Raw genomic sequence first — 23,954 nt, 5'->3', positions numbered from 1 at the left:
GAGTAACCATGACTTGCTCTTGTGTGTTTTCATGAGGGCAGTGTAAATTAAAATTGCTGCATAGATATAGACCTAGGGCTATCTGCTGCTGCAAACTGCCGTCAGTGGTGCTATCCAAGTGCATCACCAAAGCAAACCCTGAAAATGTTGCTTTTACCCTGAAATTGTAAAAGAAATATACGCTGCTTCACTATGAAAAAAATAATGAGAAAGAATAGAGCGTGAAAGGGAACAGAGGAAGACCAAGATCACTTCCGCGCATCTGTTAATGAAATGCTCATATTCAAAATGACTAAATATAAACCCATTATGCAAAGCCTGTTTTCATTAAAATAATTACAATGGTGCCAGATGTTTTGACAAGGAAGGTCTGTAGGCCACATTTGCTTAGTTGCATGAATGCAAATCCAGATCTATGCTACTGCAGAATCATTTTGAGATTTTTCTTTTAATGTACCCTCTATAAAACAAAGACGAGGAGAGGGTCGAATCAGGAAAGGGATATAGCGAGGAACACAGGAACATGCCTTATACTGAGTCAGGCCATTGGTCCATCTTGCTCAGTATTGTCTTCACCGATTGGCAGCTGGTCTCCTGGGATTCCATATTTTGGGCATTTCCCAATCCTACCTGTTGATGTCAGAGATTGAACCCAAAGGGTGCTCATCAATGGCTCCTCTTCATCCTGGAGAGTAGTGACTAGTGGGGTGCCACAGGGTTCTGTCTTGGGCCCAGTCTTATTCAACATCTTTATCAATGACTTAGATGATGGCATCCTGAGCAAGTTTACAGATGACACCAAATTGGGAGGGGTGGCTAATACCCCAGAGGACAAGATCACACTTCAAAATGACCGTAACAGATTAGACAACTGGGCCAAAGCAAACAAGATGAATTTTAACAGGGAGAAATGTAAAGTACTACACTTGGGCAAAAAAAAAAAAAAATTGAAAGGCACAAATACAGGATGGGAGACACCTGGTTTGAGAGTAGTACATGTGAAAAGGATCTAGGAGTCTTGGTAGACCACAAACTTGACATGAGTCAACAGTGTGATTCAGCAGCTAAAAAAGCCAATGCAATTCTGGGCTGCATCAATAAGAGTATAGCATCTAGATCAAGCGAAGTAATAGTATCACTGTATTCTGCTCTGGTCAGACCTCACCTGGAGTACTGTGTCCAGTTCTGGGCACCACAGTTCAAGAAGGATACTGACAAGCTGGAAAGTGTCCAGAGGAGGGCAACCAAAATGGTCAAAGGCCTGGAAACAATGCCTTATGAGGAATGGCTTAGGGAGCTGGGTATGTTTAGCCTGGAGAAGAGAAGATGAAGGGGTGATATGATGGCCATGTTCAAATATATAAAAGGATGTCATATAGAGGAGGGAGAAAGGTTGTTTTCTGCTGCTCCAGACAGACACGGAGCAATGGATTCAAACTTCAAGAAAGAAGATTCCACCTAAACATTAGGAAGAAGTTCCTGACAGTAAGAGCTGTTCGGCAGTGGAATTTGCTGCCAAGGAGTGTGGTGGAGTCTCCTTCTTTGGAGGTCTTTAAGCGGAGGCTTGACGGCCATATGTCAGGAATGCTTTGATGGTGTTTCCTGCTTGGCAGGGGGTTGGACTGGATGGCCCTTGTTGTCTCTTCCAACTCTATGATTCTATGATTCTATGAGATCTTCTTCATGCAAAGCAGACACTCTATGCAGTCCTATTCCTCCTTACTAAGATTAAAGATCCAAGTGGCTTAATGGGACTTGTTGTCAAGAATGGGCCAAACGAGACACGCACTCAAATGCAACACAGACAGCTATGCTCCTTATTTTTCCTCTGCTAATTACAGGGGGAGCGCAATTCTCATTGTGGAGCAGACACGCTTATTCTAGGGTCTGGAGGTCTCGCCACCTCCCTCAATAATCCTTAGCAGGGGGCTTATCCCCCACCCCCACCTCAGTACTGAGGGTTTGGAGGAGGCTGAACCGCCAAGCCAAGCACGACACAGTATCTGAGTGCGAGAGAGGAGGAGCTGCAGCCATTGAAGTTGCACGGTGCTAGGAAAGGACTCCTCCCGATGGCCCATCTGCTCCCGGCAGTGCGGTGCAGTGTGACATCACAGGCCCCCAATCTGCAGCCCAAGGCAGCACCTCTTCTGTGAAGGCAGCATGTGGGAAAAGAAGCTCCAACTCTTTGTTGCCTCATCATGACTGGAATGGAGAGTTTCAGTCCTCTCTTCCATCCCACCAAGTTCGTGCCTTACAAAAAAAAAGGCCTCACCCATCCCTCTCCTACAGGAGAAAAACTGTAGTTTGGCCCTGTATAAACATTGGCTTCCTATGTTCCTAAGAACTGTGGAGGAAACATTAGAGATTGAGGTGAGAGGTGCAGGGTATTGGGTGGGGAGAGGGAAAGGGAGAGAGTATTGGGTGGGGAGAGAGAGGTGGCTGGATGCTCTTAGCTGGCTCCCAGCTGGGGTCGAGAGAGAGAGAGAGAGGTGGATGGGTACCATTCAGGTATGAGAATGACTGCCTTAAATCCTCAAGGTTCCTTGCGTCTGTTTCAACAAATGGCATCTTGTATCCTCTTATATTCTGTAGCACCTACCTATTGTGCTCCTTCACGAAGAATTATTATCCGTTCGCCAAGGAACTCTGTGACAAAACTGATGATGGGGTCGTGGGATCCCTCCGTTTTGTCTATTTGCATTCTTAGTGGGAAATAAAGGAAGGCTGCAGAGACAAAGCTCCCATTCAGAGCTGTCTGCCGAGAGCACTGTGCATTATACATGTTGCAAAAATAGGATTTAGTGATGTTCATAAAACTCCTCTGCGGAATAAAAACTAAGTATAGAACCCTCTGGAATTATAAATGGAACAAATCAGGGCTATAAATGATAAACCTCTTAGCAGAATCTGAAGCATTATTCAGAGACATCTCAACCAATTTAAAAATTTAGCACCATTCACAGTACAGGAGCGTTTGTTCTTTTCTTTTCCTCCCCCCCCCCTTAAGGAATCTACAAAGAAATCTGATCATGAAACAGTCAGGAGCCCTCTTTAGGAACGAACGGATTGGCACCACACAATTTGCAATAAAGGCCAACAGGAACAATCAAAGAGGGGCACATCAAGAAGCTGTTGCAAGAGGCCATGCTAAGGCAGCAGATATTGGGGGAGATCTCTAGCCCTTTAGAATCATCAGGCCTTCAGAAGTTCCTTCCTCATTAATGAGACAGTGTCCACAAACCTAATGGCTACCCAGTTGTGCAAAAGTGTATAGAAATGTGAGCTAGAAAAACATTAGTGCTTTAAGGACTAGAATTCAAATCTCCATTCGGTAATGAAGCTCATCAAGTGACCTTGGACCTGACCCCTTTCTCTCCCATCCCTGCCTAAGCTACGCTGTAGGGCTGTTGTAATGATAAAGTTAGGGGTAAACCAGCCTTGAGCTCCTTGGAAAGAAGGTGGAGTATGAATGTAAATAATAAGGAAATACAATGGTACCTCGCAAGACGAATGCCCTGCAAGACGAATTTTTCGCAAGATGAATGCGTCTTGCGATCTGATGGTGACTCGCAAGATGAATTCGTTTCGTGAAAAATTTGTCTTGCGAACTGCGGTTTCCCATATGAATGCATTGAAATTTAATTAATATGTTCCTATGGGCAATAAATAAATAAAAATTCAATGCATTCCTATGGGAAACCGCGATTCGCAAGACGAATTTTTCGCAAAACAAATTGACTCACGGAACGAATTAAATTCATCTTGCGAGGCACCACTGTGAACATAATGTATATAAGTGGAAGGCTTTTTTATTGTTCATCAGTCTGGAGAATGAAAGCCTGACTTGCTAGAGCATAATCTGTACTCGGTTGCAAGTCTAGGCAACGGCTGTGCTGATGAGGCTATGTTTTGACACCTACAAGATGAGCAGCTTACCATGTAGAGCTTGGCATTGCCCGACATGCCATTAAAGGAGATGGCAAAGAGAACTTGTTGGCATGTTGGATCCTCCTAGCAGTGCTGTTGAGAACATTCTGTTTTCCAAGAGCTACAACTCCTAAGGACCATACGATGGTGCAGAAGTTGAGAACCTTTGTTGTTGTTGTTTAGTCGTTTAGTCGTGTCCGACTCTTCGTGACCCCATGGACCATAGCACGCCAGACACTCCTGTCTTCCACTGCCTCCCGTAGTTTGGTCAAACTCATGTTCGTAGCTTCGAGAACACTGTCCAACCATCTTGTCCTCTGTCGTCCCCTTCTCCTAGTGCCCTCAATCTTTCCCAACATCAGGGTCTTTTCCAAGGATTCTTCTCTTCTCATGAGGTGGCCAAAGTATTGGAGCCTCAGCTTCACGATCTGTCCTTCCAGGGAGCACTCAGGGCTGATTTCCTTAAGAATGGATAGGTTTGATCTTCTAGCAGTCCATGGGACTCTCAAGAGTCTCCTCCAGCACCATAATTCAAAAGCATCAATTCTTCGGCGATCAGCCTTCTTTATGGTCCAGCTCTCACTTCCATACATCACTACTGGGAAAACCATAGCTTTAACTATACGGACCTTTGTCGGCAAGGTGATGTCTCTGCTTTTTAAGATGCTGTCTAGGTTTGTCATTGCTTTTCTCCCAAGAAGCAGGCGTCTTTTAATTTCGTGACTGCTGTCACCATCTGCAGTGATCAAGGAGCCCAAGAAAGTAAAATCTCTCACTGCCTCCATTTCTTCCCCTTCTATTTGCCAGGAGGTGATGGGACCAGTGGCCATGATCTTGGTTTTTTTGATGTTGAGCTTCAGACCATATTTTGCACTCTCCTCTTTCACCCTCATTAAAAGGTTCTTTAATTCCTCCTCGCTTTCTGCCATCAAGGTTGTGTCATCTGCATATCTGAGGTTGTTGATATTTCTTCCGGCAATCTTAATTCCTGCTTGGGATTCATCTAGTCCAGCCTTTCGCATGATGAATTCTGCATATAAGTTAAATAAGCAGGGAGACAATATACAACCTTGTCGTACTCCTTTCCCAATTTTGAACCAATCAGTTGTTCCATATCCAGTTCTAACTGTAGCTTCTTGTCCCACATAGAGATTTCTCAGGAGACAGATGAGGTGATCAGGCACTCCCATTTCTTTAAGAACTTGCCATAGTTTGCTGTGGTTGACACAGTCAAAGGCTTTTGCATAGTCAATGAAGCAGAAGTAGACGTTTTTCTGGAACTCTCTAGCTTTCTCCATAATCCAGCGCATGTTTGCTATTTGGTCTCTGGTTCCTCTGCCTTTTCGAAATCCAGCTTGCACTTCTGGGAGTTCTCGGTCCACATACTGCCTAAGCCTGCCTTGTAGAATTTTAAGCATAACCTTGCTAGAGTGTGAAATGAGCGCAATTGTGCGGTAGTTGGAGCATTCTTTGGCACTGCCCTTCTTTGGAATTGGGATGTAGACTGATCTTCTCCAATCCTCTGGCCATTGCTGAGTTTTCCAAACTTGCTGGCATATTGGGTGTAGCACCTTAACAGCATCATCTTTTAAAATTTTAAATAGTTCAGCTGGAATATCATCACTTCCACTGGCCTTGTTATTAGCAGTGCTTTCTAAGGGCCATTTGACTTCACTCTCCAAGATGTCTGGCTCAAGGTCAGCAACCACACTACCTGGGGTGTACGAGACCTCCATATCTTTCTGGTATAATTCCTCTGTGTATTCTTGCCACCTCTTCTTGATGTCTTCTGCTTCTGTTAGGTCCTTACCACTTTTGTCCTTGATTATGGTAATCTTTGTATGAAATGTTCCTTTCATATCTCCAATTTTCTTGAACAGATCTCTGGTTTTCCCCATTCTATTGTTTTCCTCTATTTCTTTGCATTGCTCATTTAAGAAGACCCTCTTGTCTCTCCTTGCTGTTTTTTGGAAATCTGCATTCAGTTTCCTGTATCTTTCCCTATCTCCCTTGCATTTTGCTTGCCTCCTCTCCTCCGCTATTTGTAAGGCCTCGTTGGACAGCCATTTTGCTTTCTTGCATTTCCTTTTCCTTGGGATGGTTTTCGTTGCTGCCTCCTGTATAATGTTACGAGCCTCCATCCATAGTTCTTCAGGCACTCTGTCCACCAAATCTAAATCCTTAAACCTGTTCCTCACTTCCACTGTGTATTCATAAGGGATTTGATTCAGATTGTATCTTACTGGCCCAGCGGTTTTTCCTACTTTCTTCAGTTTAAGCTGGAATTTTGCTATAAGAAGCTGATGATCTGAGTTACAGTCAGCTCCAGGTCTTGTTTTTGCTGACTGTATAGAGCTTCTCCATCTTTGGCTGCAGAGAATATAATCAATCTGATTTCGATGCTGCCCATTTGGTGATATCCATGTGTAGAGTCGTCTCTTGTGTTGTTGGAAGAGAGTGTTTGTGATGACCAGCTTGTTCTCTTGACAGAACTCTATTAGCCTTTGCCCTGCTTCATTTTGAACTCCAAGGCCAAACTTGCCAGTTGTTCCTTTTATCTCTTGATTCCCTACTTTAGCATTCCAATCCCCTGTAATGAGAAGAACATCCTTCTTTGGTGTCATTTCTAGAAGGTGTTGTAGGTCTTCATAGAATTGGTCAATTTCACTTTCTTCAGCACCGGTAGTTGGTGCATAAACTTGGATTACTGTGATGTTAAAAGGTCTGCCTAGGATTCGTATTGAGATCATTCTGTCATTTTTGAGATTGCATCCCATTACAGCTTTTGCCACTCTTTTGTTGACTATGAGGGCCACTCCATTTCTTCTACAGGATTCCTGCCCACAGTAGTAGATATGATAGTCACCCGAACTGAATTCACCCATTCCCTTCCATTTTAGTTCACTGATGCCCAGGATGTCGATATTTATTCTTGTCATCTCATTTTTGACCACATCCAGCTTACCTCTATTCATGGTTCTTACATTCCAGGTTCCTATGCAATATTTTTCTTTACAGCATCAGACTTTCCTTTCGCTTCCAGGCATATCCGCAACTGAGCGTCCTTTCGGCTTTGGCCCAGCCGCTTCATCAGCTCTGAATCTACTTGTACTTGTCCTCCGCTCTTCCTCAGTAGCATGTTGGACGCCTTCCGACCTGAGGGGCTCATCTTCCAGCGTCATAACTTTTATATGCCTGTTGTCTTTGTCCATGGAGTTTTCTTGGCAGGGATACTGGAGTGGCTTGCCAGTTCCTTCTCCAGGTGGATCACGTTTAGTCAAAACTCTCCACTATGACCTGTCCATCTTGGGTGGCCCTGCATGGCATAGCTCATAGCTTCTCTGAGTTATTCAAGCCCCTTCGCCACGACAAGGCATTGATCCATGAAGGGATCTCTTCTCTTTCCTGCCCTCAAGGATGGGAGTGCACCCATTTACCCACTGTGGCTACAGGGCTACACGGGTTGTAAATTAAAGCTAAGATTGTGCATTGAGTGGTATCCTAGACAGATAGAGAAATGCCAGGTTTTCTCAGCTCTGGTGCAACTGTTCCTCCGCCCAGAGGCATGTTTCTGGTTCTGTATGTGGGGGAAAATATGGTTTCCATCCCTCTGATTCTGTTTAGGTTTGAGTCATCTTTCCTGTACAAACATTCCAAGCCTACCCTGAGTATGTTGAGGCCTTGGTATGCCAATTTAAAAAGGGTAAGCTACCAACAATGGGGGCCTTTGTCTTTCTAGTAAGACATGGTGGCCACGGAACAGTGTTCATGGTGAGGTGCTTCAAGCAGGGTTGGTTGGATGCATCAGTCTATTTGCACTTTGGGTCAATTTCACATGTCTTCATTCATAAATCCATTACGTTCCATTTCTGCATTGATCTGTGATTTTTTTTAAAAAAATAAACAAATAAAATAAATTCATAGGAAAATTGCATTTAAGTACACATATATTTACAAAACACATATTCAAGGTGCATTATATGTAAATAAATGCATTTCTAGATGTACTTTGTCCTATATATTGATTCCCCTTTGGTACTTTGAGAAATTTGAGAATCTTTTGCAAAATTCAGAGAAGTGCAAAATTGGATGTATAATTATGTTTTCATCTGTGGTTTGGTTCATAAAGTGCAACTTGCTTTAAAATGCAGACTGAATTATATTTTCCTCCATTGCTAGGTCCAAGAAGCTCTGAGTTTTGAGTCTACTTGTAGAGAAGGACCACAACATCGCCCACGATTGCAAGGAAAGCCATTTATTTTAGTAGAGTTATTTTCTTCTTTATGAACCCACTTGGACCTCTGATTTGGCCCTTGAATTCACAAATAGCTCCGAGAAGAATAAATCTGAGCTAACTAGATCACACGAAGCCAAGACAAACACGCAATTGTTGTGCCTCTGAATTTTGTTACCTTTCCAATTCGGCATCCTTTGATAAACAGGCTTTCATGTTCCCCAGCCCTAAACTATTTCCACTAATTAGGCTCAGTTTCAGGATGAGAAACACAAAATGCCATTTTGTTATCTTTAATTAAAAGGGGGGAAATGGAATACAACCTGACAGACTTTGGCGCTCTTATCAGTGGGAGAAAAAGTGAATCTCCATGGTGAACAGGCACCAGTGTTATTGATACAACGTCTAGCAGTTCTATTCCCATATTTTATTTTCAGCACATATTTTACAGTTTTCTTATTTTTGTTCAAGGAGGTGCCAGGAAAGAGTTTCCTTTAAAAGAGACAGAGGAAGGGGGAGGAGGCGAATTTTCCATTCTCCTTTGTCAGTACAGTTTGGAGAGAGATGATAATGAAGTACTTCAGAAACTTATAGGAGAGAGGGAGAGAGAGAACTCAAACACACTCGGCAATTTTCCAAAATGCAAAATATTCCTATTAAACAGTGATTAGCACTAGACAAAATAAGAGGTGTTGCATCCTTAAATGCCTGTCCATACATTCAAGCAATCAATATCGCGTGCCCTTTACATATCACCTCCTTGTAAAGGAAATTGCCATTCACGGGCAAGTGTTCTTATTGACTGGTCTTTTCATTCAGGCTCCGTCCCCAACACACGCAGACAGAGCGTAAGCCATCCTTAATGATGCCAAATCACAGTTCCCTCTCATGGAGTGAGTACTAAGATAAAGGCCTTCGGGGCTGGTGGTCAGGAGGCAAGCAGGCAGCCAAGAGTGGCTGCATTGTTAGTGTGTGTGTGGGGGGGGAGCTGGACTGACTAACGAATCAGGCCAGAACCAGAATCTTTACCTGATTAGGTAGAGCACCATTGTCTCCTGGTGGCAACCCGACCCCTGCCCAGTTAGAATCTGTATAGTTTTCGTGGTTGGTATAAACAAGTAGCAGCATGAAATTCTGACATCTGGTTTCTTCTCTTGAGAAATCATCTGATTTTTTCCCCCTTTTCGTTTCAGGTCTCTGGCTGATATTTAAACCAGTAATAACAAACACTGGGCCCTACTAATTTGGGGGGGGGGGTTTAAGGGCTCATCCACTCTTTTCTTATTTTTTGAAGTTGAAGAAAGTATTGCTAGAATGGAGTGTTGGGTGAGATTTGGTCAATGGCAAAATGCGCCAATAATGACAGCAGCTAACCACAGGTGTGGTTAAATGGTGGTGGATGAGAGCCTTCCTTCCTTCCTTCCTTCCTTCCTTCCTTCCTTTTCTCTTTCTTTCTTTCTTTCTTTCTCAAAAGAAGGGAATTAAAGAAAAAGCAAATGCCAGCCTTTCCCATAGCTGCCAAGTTATCCCCTTTTTTAAAGGGATTTTCCCTTATGCTGAATAGGCTTCCTCGCGAGAAAAGGGAAAACTTGTCAGCTATGGCCTTTCCTTCCCTGCCTCCTCACTCAAATAATGCCATGCCTAGCCCTGACTCAATACTAAACATGGGAGTTCTCAGAGGATGAAGGTGATTCCCCTCAGATTGAGGACCTTGACCACTATGCATGGTCCCCTGGAACCCTTCACAGGGAAACCCACTGAATAACTAGATATGCTAGGAGGCACCTTTTACCATCCTGTCCTTTATTTGTTACATGTAGCACTGTCTTGTTCTGCTGCTTCCACCAAAAAATATGTGTGGTTTTTCTGTCTTGCTTGTCTATCATGGCAAAATTACATGACTCGCACAATGTCATGCTGTGTAATTTATGTTGTCTTTCCATTATTCTATCCAATGCATTTCAGTGAAAGTGAAGCGCCATGCAAATGGTGTGGGGTGTGTGTTTGTGTGTGGAACATCATTATGTCTGTGGACTGAAAGCAACAATAGAAAGGAGACTCTGACTAAATATCAGGAAGAGCTTTCTGACAGTAAGAGCTGTTCGATAGTGGAACAGACGCCCTCGGGAGGTTGTGGAATCTCCTTCCTTGGAGGTTTTTTTAAGCAGAGGTTGCATGGCCATCAGTCATGGATGCTTTAGCTGAGATTCCTGCAGTGTAGGGGGTTGGACTAGATGACCCTCGGGTCCCTTCCAACTCTACAATTCTATGATTTTATTATCAGGAAAAGCCAAAGTAGATAAAGTCTCCTTAAAAAAACAACACTTTTTCTTTTAGAAACGGCTAAATTTAAAGGTGGCTAACATGGAATTTGTACAGTATATTGTTTCATAAAGTGAAGAGTTGGGAAGTTCACCTTTAAATGTAAACTAAACATACTTTCCTGATGGTTTTCTCCTTCAAATCCCATTGCAGCATGGCCAATAATCAGGGACAACGTGGGGCCAACAGCACCTGAAGTACCACAAATCCCTGATTCCCAGTTTTCTGCCTTTTTCTTCCCCATGTGTATTAAGATTTCATAGAATCATAGAATCATAGAGTTGGAAGAGACCACAAGGGCCATCCAGTCCAACCCCCTGCCAAGCAGGAAACACCATCAAAGCATTCTTGACATGTGGCTGTCAAACCTCTGCTTAAAGACCTCCAAAGAAGGAGACTCCACCACACTCCTTGGTAGCAAATTCCACTGCAGAACAGCTCTTACTGTCAGGAAGTTCTTCCTAATGTTTAGGTGGAATCTTCTTTCTTGAAGTTTGAATCCATTGCTCCGTGTCCGCTTCTCTGGAGCAGCAGAAAACAATCTTTCTCCCTCCTCCATATGACATCCTTTCATATATTTGAACATGGCTATCATATCACCCCTTAACCTTCTCTTCTCCAGGCTAAACATACCCAGCTCCCTAAGCCGTTCCTCATAAGGCATCATTTCCAGGCCTTTGACCATTTTGGTTGCCCTCTTCTGGACACGTTCCAGCTTGTCAGTATCCTTCTTGAACTGTGGTGCCCAGAACTGGACACAGTACTGCAGGTGAGATCTGACCAGAGCAGAATACAGTGGTACTATTACTTCCCTAGATCTAGATGCTATACTCCTATTGATGCAGCCCAGAATTGCATTGGCTTTTTTAGCTGCTGCATCACACTGTTGACTCATGTCAAGTCTGTGGTCTACCAAGACTCCTAGATCCTTTTCACATGTACTGCTCTCAAACCAGGTGTCTCCCATCCTGTATTTGTGCCTTTCTTTCTTTTTTTGCCCAAGTGTAGTACCTTGCATTTCTCCTTGTTAAAATTCATCTTGTTTGCTTTGGCCCAGTTGTCCAATCTGTTAAGGTCATTTTGAAGTGTGATCCTGTCCTCTGGGGTATTAGCCACCGCTCCCAATTTGGTGTCGTCTGCAAACTTGCTCAGGATGCCCTCAAGCCCATCATCCAAGTCATTGATAAAGATGTTGAATAAGACTGGGCCCAAGACAGAACCCTGTGGCACCCCACTAGTCACTACTCTCCAGGATGAGGAGGAGCCATTGATGAGTACCCTTTGGGTTCGGTCAGTAAGCCAGTTACAGATCCACTGAATAGTAGCATTGTCTAGCCCGCATTTTACCAGCTTCTTTACAAGAATATCATGGGGCACCTTGTCAAAGGCCTTGCTGAAATCAAGATTTCAACTCTTGCTTCTGGCTGTGGCAGCATCAATGCTCTGCACAACCACCCAATAGGAGGAAAACCCCAGAACTTCACCAGGGAAAGAAAAGGGGAGAAAATGCCTATGTTTCTCATAGGTAACAACTGAGGGAATGCATTAAAAAAATAAAATAAAGCCCTCCATTATCTATTCAACTTTGTTTTGAAACCAGAGACATTCTTTGCTCCCATGCCTGTCCTAGGCATGAAATTTCCATTTTAGTGTTTAAAGAAAACAAGAAGCTCCATGAAATTCTGCCTCCAGTTCCCTTTTCAAGAAATCAGTTGATCTTCCCCCCCCTCCCTTTTTGGGGGCTTTGGCTGATATTTAGACCTGTAATCACAAACAATGTGCCCTGCTAATAAGGAGTAAATCGCTCCCTTTGTATCTTTGCAGTTGAGCTAAGCACTGCTGGGATATTGTGCCAGATTAACTTTGGTCCAAAGCAAGAAATACCGGGGGGGGGGGGAGTGTCAGTGACCTTACTCAGGTGTAGGTAAAACAAAACCAATTAACATCCAATGGGTTGTGTGAACAATGGGACATTCCTTAATGGAGGCATTAACCTCCCACAATCAAAGCACTAAGGATTATTTTTGTTAAAACAAAATCCAGAACACCTGTGTATGAATTCATTCCTCTTTTGTTTTCCTCTCTCTGTGTTTGTGGCACTGGAAGCAAAAGGAACACAGCTTTCCAGATGCAACTGCCTTCATGGGAGCCAGGGTGCGATCCGATCTCACAGTGCATTCAGCACTCAGTGACACCCCTCCACAACACCAGGAGAGGATTGTGCATGAGTGTGGAATAGCCATTGTGTTATACACACACACACAGTCACCTTCCACAGAAGCAGCTCTCATGTTTAGCTGCGAGTCAAGCTTCAGGCGAAATCCATGCTTCATTGAGTCATTCTTCACGTGTGTCTGGATATTAGTTTCTGAGTTTTCTTTACTTTGGCTGCTTCCAAACTCAAGCAACAGAGTGTGAGGAACTGAGTCCTCAGCAGGCCATGAACTGGTGGCTAGAAGATGCTCAGGCAAAGTTTTAGCCTGTTCTGCATCCTGCTGTGAAACTCTGAACAAAGGGGGAAACTCTAGTAACACTGTCCATCACAGCCAAAGGGAGCTTCTTTTTATGAAGAGTGTTGAACTAGTCAGCTGATAAACCTCTCAAATTTAAACAATGAAGAAGTCAGCTCTTGCTGTCTTCAGATTTGTGCCCCTTCCCTTTATGGAGCCTGATCTTTACTAATATCTTCACTGACTCCCTGTTCTTTCCTGAACTTGAGAGCCTCACAGCATAGTGGTTACAGTGAAGGACCAATTTTGTAGAGGTCTTTGTTCAAATCCCCTCTCTGCCATGAAGCTCACTGGTAGCTTCAGCCAGTCGTTCTTTCTCAATCTAAACCTACCTCACAGGGCTGCTGTAAAGATACATGAGAGTCACATGTATCATCCTGAACATATTTGAGGTAAGGTGCTAGCTACCTGTTTGTTTGTTTGTTTGCTTGCTTGCTTGCTTGCCAGATGGGGCACAGAGAATCCATAGGAAATCTTTAGTTAATTGGATGAAATGTGATTCTCCTTCATGCTTTGTTTACCCCACCCTAAGGCTGTAGTATGAGATAGGCCTATGTTGTTGTTGTTGTTTAGTCGTTTAGTCGTGTCCAACTCTTTGTGACCCCATGGACCATAGCACGCCAGGCACTCCTGTCTTGCACTGCCTCCCACAGTTTGGTCAAACTCATGTTCGTAGCTTCGAGAACACTGTCCAACCATCTCGTCCTCTGTCGTCCCCTTCTCCTAGTGCCCTCCATCTTTCCCAGCATCAGGGTCTTTTCCAAGGAGTCTTCTCTTCTCATGAGGTGGCCAAAGTATTGGAGCCTCAGCTTCACGATCTGTCCTTCCAATGAGCACTCAGGGCTGATTTCCTTAAGAATGGATAGGTTTGATCTTCTAGCAGTCCATGGGACTCTCAAGAGTCTCCTCCAGCACCATAATTCAAAAGCATCAATTCTTCACCGGTCAGCCTTCTTTATGGTCCAGCTCTCACTTCCATACATCACTACTGGGAAAACCATAGCTTTAACTATACGGACCTTTGTCGGCAAGGTGATGTCTCTGCTTTTTAAGATGCTGTCTAGGTTTGTCATTGCTTTTCTCCCAAGAAGCAGGCGTCTTTTAATTTCGTGACTGCTGTCACCATCTGCAGTGATCAAGGAGCCCAAGAAAGTAAAATCTCTCACTGCCTCCATTTCTTCCCCTTCTATTTGCCAGGAGGTGATGGGACCAGTGGCCATGATCTTGGTTTTTTTGATGTTGAGCTTCAGACCATATTTTGCGCTCTTCTCTTTCACCCTCATTAAAAGGTTCTTTAATTCCTCCTCACTTTCTGCCATCAAGGTTGTGTCATCTACATTGAAATATATAAATCAACAAATCACGTACTCGCTGTGCAAGCCTGTGAGTATATATGCTGAGCACCTGACACAACCTGTGTGCCATTTTATTTTTTAACGGTTCTTAGGAAGAACTTTCTCTTATGACAGTTCTTAGGGAGAACTTTCTGATGATAAGATCTTTTTGACAGTGGAACAGTCTCCCTCGGGAGGTTGTGGACTCTCCTTCATTGGAAGTTTTTAAAGCAAAGGTTGGATGGCCATCTGTCATGGATGCTTTAGCTGAGATTCCTGCATTGAAGGGGGTTGGACTAAATGACGCTCGGAGTCCCTACTATCTCTACAATTCTATGATTCTAAGAGCATGTCTATATGGCAGGGCTGAAGATCCTAGGGTTCTCCAGAGGTTGGGCTTCAACTCCCATCAACCCCAGCCAACATTGCCAACAGCCAGAGATGATGGGAATTGTCGTTCAACATCTGAAGGTCACAGGTTCCCCATCCCTACCCTTTCTTTGACATTGAGAAAGGCCTGCTGTGTTTTTCCCCTCATACTAAGTAGAGCTTTTGGAATCACAGCAAGCTGCCTCACATTGAGTCAGACCGTTGGTACATGGAATCATAGATTTGTAGAATTGTAGAGTTGGAAGGGACCCCAAGAATCATCAAGTCCAACCAGTTCCTTGGGTTTTCAAACACTGGTCTCTCTTAGCCTTGCCTGGGGGGATGCTGGAGATTGAACCTAGGCCCTTCTGCATGCAAAACAAGGGCTCTACCGCTTAGCAACAGGCTATCAGATAGCAGAAAGGGGTAATCATGTGTAGGGATGGGAATATGTCATTTTTCCATTTCTCTTTTCTCCGCTGTTTGGTTCTCCACATCAGTTTGTGATTTTTATTTTATTTTTAAAGTTATCATGAAAATTCATCAGCATTTCCCTGCAAATTTCTTCCGATATACTCTTTTGAAATGCAACCATCCCATATGGATGCATTTTGGTAAGTCGTTCGCAGAAATGTGTGCATCTTTAATCCACATTTTTACTCTGGTGAATGTATTCTGGTACACACTGCTTGACTGGAGGAACTGCACATAGAAGGACAGCTGCATTTTGTTTTGCAAATTGTTCCAGGAAGTACAAATGAAGTAACTTTGCCTTTACATACAAACTGAACCAAATTTCTCCCTCAGCCTTAATCATTGTGGGGTCAGAATAAGCCACACCATTTGCCTAACCCGCTGTGTGAAGGTGTGCAAAGTTGTAGAAGATTTCCTTACCTGTGTCTGCTGCTGTATGGGGGGAAAGTCCTAAATGAAATGGAAAAACTGTGTGCTTGTGTATAAGTCTGCTTCTATAAATGAGAGTGAAGTGTCCTAGCAACAGAGGGACGAGGAGGATAGGACTTTTCTTTTCCAGGTATGCTGTATTTGAAAGGAAAAAAATGCTCACTGCTGAGTAAAAAGGACTCGGATAAATTGGAGCAGGCGAGAAAAACAAAGATGGGGAAATGAGGAGACTAAATGCTAAATTAAGGAGAGATCAAGCAGCCTGCCTTCCGCCACGCCGCAAATTGACAAAGAATTACATGGAAATTGGCAGGGGTGGGGGAAAGAGAGAAATGTAAGAATGGAACAGGGAGGGAGAAAGCAGTTAAAAACTATTTGGATCACAGGTATAGGATGTGTGCTGAGGCCTAGTCCCAGGTATACATAAAATAAGGGAGTCACAATGGGGTGCTTCTCTGATTGGCCAGAGGATTAGTGGAAGGTTCTAAAATGGACCTAAATCCAAAATGCTTCTACAGCAAAAGGATCTGCAAATCCTTTTGTCAGTCAATAGAGTATGGGATTCTTGCACCAAGTGGGAATGATAAGGATGGTCTTCTATATATAGTTCGGCCTTGCCAAAAAATGAAAAGCAAAAGGACAACCATTTGCAAGTACTCCATTGTGTGTATAGATGTACATTTGGAAAGCATTGGTATAATTTAAGTAGAACTGTTCTATGGGGAAGACAACTTAGCAGCATTGGGGCAGCAGGCTATGCACAGTTGAGGGGCTCAACTTCTTGGCTCCTGGGGTCACTTTTTACGGTTCTGTAATTTTAAACTAATTTGAACTACATGAACCTCATATAAAGGACCAAGTAAAGTACTGTCCTCTGTAAAACAGAGGCCACCCTGCTGATATCTGACAAAGATCCATGTCAGGTTATCAGTGGGAACTGAGGAATTACTAGTGAGTGTACCGAGCAAAGAATGGTATGGTGGTTAGAGTATAGGACAGGGGTCAGCAAACTTTTTCAGGAGGGGGGCGGTCCATTGTCCCTCAGACCTTGTGGGGGGGCTGGACCCACTCCCTCCCAAAAGGACCCCCCTCTCCCGAAAGAACCCCCCACCGCCACTCATGCCGCAGCCATGGGAAAGCTCAGGGGTGGAGATATGTAGGCAAGGGCTCAAGGATGGTGGAGAGCCCTTCCACCGCCTTGAGAGGGAGGAGACTGAGAGGGCATTGCTCCTTCCGGCGCAAGAGTTAAGGATAGCACCGTGACGCAGGTCAAGGGGGAGGCGTTTTGGGGTGGCCCGACTACTTTGCTAGCGTAAGAACAGACGTACGCTATTGCCGGATTCTGATTCGGAATGAGAGGTCATGTTTTAAGCTGTCTCTGTGCTGTAAATACTTTGCACAATAAAAGTCTTTAAAGACAAACTGGACTCAAGCAGAGTTACTCTAGAGTAGCCACGACGACCCTCTGACAATTGGGCTGTCCAAGGTGAGCCAGAATTCTCAGGGAACAGGGCATTAGGTGACAAGAAGAAGAGTCAGGCAGCCCTAGAGCATTCTCTACCTGAGATACACTAAGTAAGGAATAACCTGGATGTAAAACAATCCTGCGCGATGCTATTTTTTTTTCCAGTGACACCTTGAACTTCCCAGTTTGGGTTGGGTGAAATGTAGGTGTCCCCTGTACCATAAAGAAGGACTTCCTGTGATTAAGGTTCTACCATATATGTTGTTCTGTCAGTGGATTTATAATCATCCAAGCACCACAAAATTCATGTTCATAATTAAAATTCCACAACTTTGTATTGTGGATAGAATGGGGAAGATATTCAATCCAGCTCATGTCTAAAAATCAGCTTACCCGATTCTCACTTTCTGAAGCAGTGTGCAAACAAAATTGAGCAAAATTGCATACAAACATTTATATTAGGAGAAATTTGCTCATGAATTTTCTTTGTTGTTGTTGTTGTTTAGTCGTTTAGTCGTGTCCGACTCTTCGTGACCCCATGGACCATAGCACGCCAGGCACTCCTGTCTTCCACTGCCTCCCGCAGTTTGGTCAAACTCATGTTCGTAGCTTCAAGAACACTGTCCAACCATCCCGACCTCTGTCGTCCCCTTCTCCTTGTGCCTGCCATCTTTCCCAACATCAGGATCTTTTCCAAGGATTCTTCTCTTCTCATGAGGTGGCCAAAGTATTGGAGCCTCAGCTTCACGATCTCTCCTTCCAGTGAGCACTCAGGGCTGATTTCCTTAAGAATGGATAGGTTTGAATTTTCTTTAGGTTGTGTGTGTGTTTTTTAATTACAAACTGAAGTAGATATGTAGAGAACTCAATTTAAGACAGGGAAAAAAATGAGTAGCTCAAATTGACAGATTTGTCCATCTCTAATTGTGGACACTGAGAATCAAGGATATGGCCAGCTTACCTCACCTTATCTTCCAACATTTATTTTTTTTATTTTTTATTTGCAGGCTTCACCAGGGTGACTGGCATGGAGACAGAGTGGAAACATCTTTTCATATCTTTCCTTCAGCCACCCACGGCAGGAAGATGTAGCTGTTTATTAGAAGGCTTAAATGAAGGCTAGGAGTACAGATGGAGACAAGAACAGTGAAATAATAAAAAAGAACTTCCAAATAATACTGGAAGACTCTAGCCAAAGCTCTAGAGAGATGGAGAGCTGAGCCATAAATAGGCCTTAAAGGGAAGGGAAGAGGGGGAATGTCTGGCAGACCTGCTAAATTCACAATTCAGGCCACAGTCAAGATAGCCAACGAGCCACGTTCTGTAGCCTATGTGTAGGTGTGTCTGGTTTTGAACAGGTCTTTTCATGATTTGATCTGCAGCAATTAGTCAGCAATGATATTTATTGCTCTAAGAGTGATACCCTATTTTACTGCCCCTGTAGGATGCTTGACCTGGGAAAAACCACTCCGGCAGATTGGATTTGAAAGGCAGCAAGCCAATGAACAAGCAGGCAGTGACATGATTCAACAGTGTGATGCTGCATCAATAGGAGTATAGCATCTAGATCAAGGGAAGTAATAGTACCACTGTATTCTGCTCTGGTCAGACCTCACCTGGAGTACTGTGTCCAGATCTGGGCACTGCAGTTCAAGAAGGATACTGAAAAGCTGGAACGTGTCCAGAGGAGGGCAACCAAAATGGTCAAAGGCCTGGAAACGATGCCTTATGAGGAACGGCTTAGGGAGCAGGAAACACCATCACAGCATTCTTGACATATGGCTGTCAAGCCTCTGCTTAAAGACCTCCAAAGGAGGTGACTCCACCACACTCCTTGGTAGCAAATTCCACTGCCGAACAGCTCTTACTGTCAGGAAGTTCTTCCTAATGTTTAGGTGGAATCTTCTATCTTGTAGCTTGAATCCATTGCTCCGTGCCCGCTTCTCTGGAGCAGCAGAAAACAACCTTTCTCCCTCCTCTATATGACATCCTTTTATATATTTGAACATGGCTATCATATCACCCCTTAACCTTCTCTTCTCCAGGCTAAACATACCCAGCTCCCTAAGCCATTCCTCATAAGGCATCGTTTCCAGGCCTTTGACCATTTTCGTTGCCCTCTTCTGGACACGTTCCAGCTTGTCAGTATCCTTCTTGAACTGTGGTGCCCAGAACTGGACACAGTACTCCAGGTGAGGTCTGACCAGAGCAGAATACAGTGGTACTATTACTTCCCTTGATCTAGGCTCTCTCTTCTCTATCCCAGCCCTCTTCTCCCATGCAGCAGCGAGTGGAGTCAGCATCTTCAGGCTACACTGCCAACCATGCCTCACCCTCGCTGGCACAGCTGCGTGTCAGACCCAGCGTGGTGTGGGAGTTTGAGCCGCTTCCAGCTATTTCTCCACAAGCGGCTTCACCAGCTAATTACTGCATATGAAGTAGCTTTCAAGACACGAGGGCAGTGATGGCTGTCAGGTTTTTTTTTCCCTGGCCAGTTGGCAGCCCCATCTGCGCAGCTGGAAATGAGGGTGTGTGTGTGTGATCCTAGCAATATCCGAAAAACAATCCTGGAATTTCAGAAAATGTGTCTTTTTCTATATTAGACTACATTTATATCAGGCCTTGCTTAGAAATGGCAATCTTTTTGTCTGTTGGGCATATATCCTATATAATAATGTGCAAGTGTCTCTGCGTCCAGTCCCTGTGTCCGCGCTACTACGCATGTGCCCCACGGACACAGGGATTGGACGCAGAGACTGCACGTGGTATTAGAGACGTCCGTTTGCGGTTGGTTGCCGCTCAAAAGCGTACAGGCTGAGGCAGCTCTCTCGGCTCCTCTTCCCGATCCGTTGGGAACCCTCCTGCCTCTGTCAGCGTCTCTTGGCCTCTCCCCCCCCCCAAGGCTACCGTCATCTCACCGCTTCTCTGGGAGCGCAAGATGCGCGTCGCCTCCGCACGCCTCCTCCAGCCAGGTGCCTCCGCCGCCGCCACCCACAGTCAAGCAAGACGTGCTCCTGGCCCGCCACCGCCCGGCCCCTGGTAATGGCAAGCCTGCCCTCCACCCCGACACGAGACCGCCTCGCAGGACAAGAAACCACGGCAACCGGCCACAAACGGCCGTCTCTAATACCACGCTGGGAGGAGGGGAAGGGGAAGGGAAACAGAGCCTTGACGTGCGCACACACACACTCTCCCCTCCCCCACCCCTCTGCCTACTGTTTCCCTCGCAGTCCTCAGAAGAATTGTGGCCTTCTCCTTGGCGCCCGCTAGACAGCTGGGCTCAGCGGAGCGCCCCGACGAAGCGGTGGTCGTGGGAGGGGCCAGCCCCCCTCCCCCACGCGCCGCCGCCACAGAAAGAGGCTGAATCGCGGCCTTCTCCTGGGTGCCCACTGGCCAGCTGGGCTCAGCGGTGGCCACGGGAGGGGCCAATTGGCCCCCCCAAGCGTCACCGCTGCCGAAAAATGCCGAATGTTCTAGCGCCCGTTTATTAAATGGGTTGAATGACACTAGTATATATATAAGATTGACGGGTTCTTGACAGCTTCCCTGGCTTCTGCAGACCTAGGCAGGGAGCAACACCAAGCAGCACATTTATTTGTTTTATTTTATTGAATTTATATGGCTGTCCGTCAATAAATATTCCCAAGGCAGGCAAGACACGAAATAAGCCAGCCACTATAGTTCGTTCCACTCTTGTTGGATCAACATACATATGCAGTGAACTGAATTTGATTTGGTGAGCCTGCTGTGCAGCTTTGCTCATTTACAACTCTGTCTTAAGCATGCTTTCTCAAAAGGTAGGTTCCATTAATTCCAGACGAGCTTACTTCCTCAGAGATGTGCTAAGGAATGTTCATAATCCTTAGCACACTTACTGGGAAAGAGGTCCTCTTGTCTCAGCGGGACTTCAGGTAAGCACACTTAGCATCAAACTGTTCATTTATTTCCAAATACCTGGGCAAATTTAGAACATGGAAGTCTATTTCGTGAAGGAAAAAAGATCTTCTTCTTCTTCTTTGGCGATCACTCGTAGCTGAGTTAGATTGTCTTCCATAAACACGGTTTTAACAATGAGTCCATTAGTGACTGTGGAGGCCAATTCTGGACCCACACGTCCTTCCACAGTGGGGACATTGGGTTCCAGGCGGGAGTTGATCACGGTGAGGGTTTGCCAAATCTGCCTTCCTCTTAGCATGTTTCTCCCTTGCGTCCTGAGTTCCAGTGTCTTCAAAGCCCATGACACCTTTGGTAAAGGCTGTTCTCCAACTGGAGTGCTCACAGGCAAGTGTTTCCCTGTTGTTGGTGTTTATACTACTGGTTCTTCTTCTTCTTCTTCTTCTTCTTCTTCTTCTTCTTCTTCTTCTTCTTCTTCTTCTTCTTCTTCTTCTTCTTCTTCCTCTTCGTCTTCTTTAGATTTGCCTTGAGAGAGTCTTTAAACCTCTTTTGTTGACCACCAGCATTACACTTTCCATTTTGAAGTTCGGAATAGAGTAGTTGCTTGGCACTGTAAACAAGGGAAGATTGTTCATAGACTGGAAGTCTAGAAAGGAAGAAAGAGAACTTCGTGGTTTTCCTTACATTCTCAGCCACCAGTTCCTACTAGAGATGGATGGATCTATTCATTTCAGTTCTCTTATTTCTCTCTCTTTCTCTCCTTTTTTAACAATATTAAATACAGTTTCCCACTTTTATGCAGCAATTATGATTGTTTTGTTTCAAATCCTCATAAAAACAGCACCAGCACTTTAGTGTGAATTTATCTTAATAAACATATTTTTGTAAGGATTTTTAACTAACATACACATTTTTGTAAGCAATATCCCATAACATAATCCATTTTGTATGCAATTTATCAAATACATGCATTTTTATGCACGTATTCCCCTAATACCTTCATTTTTGTAAACATTAGTTAGAGAACAAAATAAGTGCAGATTTGGGAGGATAGTTGTTTTCAGTTTGCACATTGTTCAGAAAGTGCAAATTTCACAGATTCATTTTTATATACAAACTGAACCACATCTCCCCCCCCCCCCCGCCCCATCCCTAAGTTCTTCCTTTATGACTCGTCTTACTAAAATCAGATCAGGGTAAAAATCTGTATGTAACCCACATAGTTAATTCTCAGAACTATCAATAACTTAAATTGTTAATTCAACACAAACTTTTAATTTGTCCTTCTTTTTCTATATTTTACTCTTTGAATGACAACATTTTATATATATACCTATATTTCAGGTAACCATTTTCCCCAAGTTACAATTTGCTGACAAAGACAGACTTTGAACAGGCAAAGACTTGGAGTCTTTTTTCCTTTTTTTTTTAAAAAAAAAACAACCAGAAGCATTTTTGATGTTTCCTATCTCACTTGAAAGTTTCATTTCTGAATGTCGCCTGAGTGACAATCAAATCAATAGGACCAAAGGAAAGTTTTCATTTTGGGATTGTGCTACTTTTAATTGAATAAAACAAAAGGTTTTGCTGCAGTGGAAAGGAAACTTTTCCAGAGTGTCTCATTCCCCCAGAAAACAGTGAAGAGCTTTGCCAAAAAAGTATTCAAGTCCCCTCCCCCCCTACTTTCTCCCATCTTTTCTGTTCTGCACCGCAACCCCAGAGTCGTCTGTGACTGGACCTAACGGTCAGGGGTCCCTTTACCTTTACCTTTTATATGTGTTCTGCTTTTTTAAAAAAAGAACTTAAACGACATTTTTCATTTACACATTTATAAATCTCAAAGCAGTTTGTGCAATATCTTACCCTCCAAGCTTTTCAGCACCTAAATTGGGACACTCCCTTTTTGCTCCTGAGCTCTCATGTATATGTGAGAGCATAAGACCAAAAGACACTCTTTTTTAGCGCATGAGAACAAAAAATGAGTGGCTTTCATTCCGGTGCTCTGGAGGAACACCAGAAGCAAAGTTACAGGCAACCAGGCAGAGGGCCTTCTTGGTAGTGGCACCCGCCCTGTGGAATGCCCTCCCATCAGATGTCAAAGAGATAAACAACTATCTGACATTTAGAAAACATCTGAAGGCAGCCCTGTTTAGGGAAGTTTTTAATGTCTGATGTTTTATTGTATTTTTAACCATATTTTCCCGTCTATAAGACACCCCTTATTTTGAGGGACTCATATTTAAGAAAATGGGGAGAGATGGCCCAGAGTTGTTGAGCTTTTTTTAGGGGAGATTTCCCAGGGTTGTTGAGCTTTTTTGGGGGGGGGGGTTACGCAGGGTTGTTGAGCTTTTTATGGTGGATGGCCAAAAATCTGCCTATTATCTGTCCCCTAGCTGCCTATCACCCGCCCAATTGCCGCAGCGTCAGCCAGTGAATACCAGCCATTGACACAGCAAGCAATAATATATCCAGCAATATTAGTCAGTGCTTGCCTGGTCTCCATAAGGCGCTCATGACACAAAACAGCCACTGAAGTGGAAAAGATCCTCCTTTGAACCCTGGTGTCAGGAGTATGGGCAGGAGTCAGGCTCTGGGGTCTGTAGTGCCTTGCAGGACTGGGGCCTGCCTCAGCTTGTGCTGGGGAAGCAAGGCGTGGCCACACAGGTGAAGACATCAGCTTGTGCTGGAGAGGCAAGGAGTAGTCACCCAGGTGAGGCCACTTGAGATTTCACTGCACCTGGTGGCAGGAGCTGGGAGGGATAAAAGCCCAGCATTTCCCTTCAGCTCTTTGCCACAGCAACACTATCTCTGCCTGGTTGCATCTGGCCTCTTGCTCTGTGGACCCTTGCCTTGCCGACGTCTTGATCCTTGCTCCGTGGACCCTTGCCTTGCCGACGTCTTGATCCTTGCTCCGTGGACCCTTGCCTTGCCGACGTCTTGATCCTTGCTCCGTGGACCCTTGCCTTGCCGACGTCTTGATCCTTGCTCCTTGGACC

Source organism: Zootoca vivipara, chromosome 3, assembly GCF_965207765.1.
Source record: "Zootoca vivipara chromosome 3, rZooViv2.hap1.1, whole genome shotgun sequence".
NCBI classification, from domain to species: Eukaryota; Metazoa; Chordata; class Lepidosauria; order Squamata; family Lacertidae; genus Zootoca; species Zootoca vivipara.
This window is presented reverse-complemented; position numbering follows the sequence as displayed.